Source organism: Lactuca saligna, chromosome 3, assembly GCF_052625555.1.
Source record: "Lactuca saligna cultivar CGN05327 chromosome 3, ASM5262555v1, whole genome shotgun sequence".
Classification (NCBI taxonomy): Eukaryota; Viridiplantae; Streptophyta; class Magnoliopsida; order Asterales; family Asteraceae; genus Lactuca; species Lactuca saligna.
In genome coordinates this window covers 188,498,367-188,499,670 of record NC_136419.1, presented here as the reverse complement: position 1 = coordinate 188,499,670, position 1,304 = coordinate 188,498,367, and positions in this window count along the sequence as shown.

The following is a 1,304-nucleotide window of genomic DNA, read 5'->3' as shown; positions in this document are numbered from 1 at the left end:
GACCTTTTATGAGAAAAAGATATATTTGTGACATATTAATATATTATAAGTTCTAATATATTAATATGAGATCATGTTAATTAATTAGTATTGATCAAGAATTAATTTGGACTTAATTTAGTGATCAAAAGAGACTAATTAATTATACGGGGATTGATTGTGTAAATCATTCATTCTTATATATGTGGGCTTATGATCCATGATTCCTTATGTTGTGTTTAACCCATGATGTGACCCATGGATACTCCATGGAGGTTATAACCCATGGAGCATAAGGAATGGGTAAAGTCATGACTTACATGGTGTAACCCTAATGTGCACACTATATTAAGACCCCATTGGTTGTAGAAATTAGCACTAGTACATAATATGGAGGGCAAGCCAATTTACTAGTGTTATGTCTTCTTCTCATGGTTATTCCAAGTGTTGGTGATGTTGTGTGAACCATTTGAGGTGTCACACTTGAGGCACTAGGATCTCGAGCTACATGGAGTCAAGCTACATGAACAAGGTATGTATTCTAACTTGTTATATTACCCAAGTATCAAAGATTGTATGCTAGATAAGGTAATACCTTGGAATATTTATATTTGCATGTATAATAGAGAAAACGTAGATCCAAGGTATTTAGGGTTGCATGTACACTTAGGAGTGTTACAATGTTAAAATCCCAACAAGTCACACAATATCGGAACCTCGACGATAGAAATTGGCCTCTTTGTAGCAACCTGCGTATCCATCACGTACGCCAAAAAGCCTATACAACCCTATTGTAGACTTTGTCTCGCTCTGGCTACAGAGCAGAAGGCGGATCCAAACATAGTACCCTCACCATACACCATAAGCACTCCCGCACTAGGGTCTCGTATAGTCACCATCTGACGCTCATTGTCGATCATAGCTCCAAACCGAATCAACAAGTCTATGCCCACTATGACACAAAAATCACCCATCACGATCGGTATCAGGTCTATTGGGAACTCAACACCAAAAATCTCTATTACACACCACCAGATCACATCACTAGCAAAAACCACATGCTCGTCTGCTATTACAAGCATTCTTGGGCATATGCTAATCACTCCTCGGACCATAATAGTTGATCAGGCTATGCCACTCCAAGGACTGACCATACATCCCCGAGCTTACTTGTGATATTCAACTATCATAATACTTTTGTATTTATCATTTTGACACTGATTTTAGTATGAATGCAGGCTTGTATACTTAAATAAATATTTTATTATTTAAAAGTATAAACTCTTGGTCAGATTGTTTTAATCCCATTGTGTTTATAGTTAGTA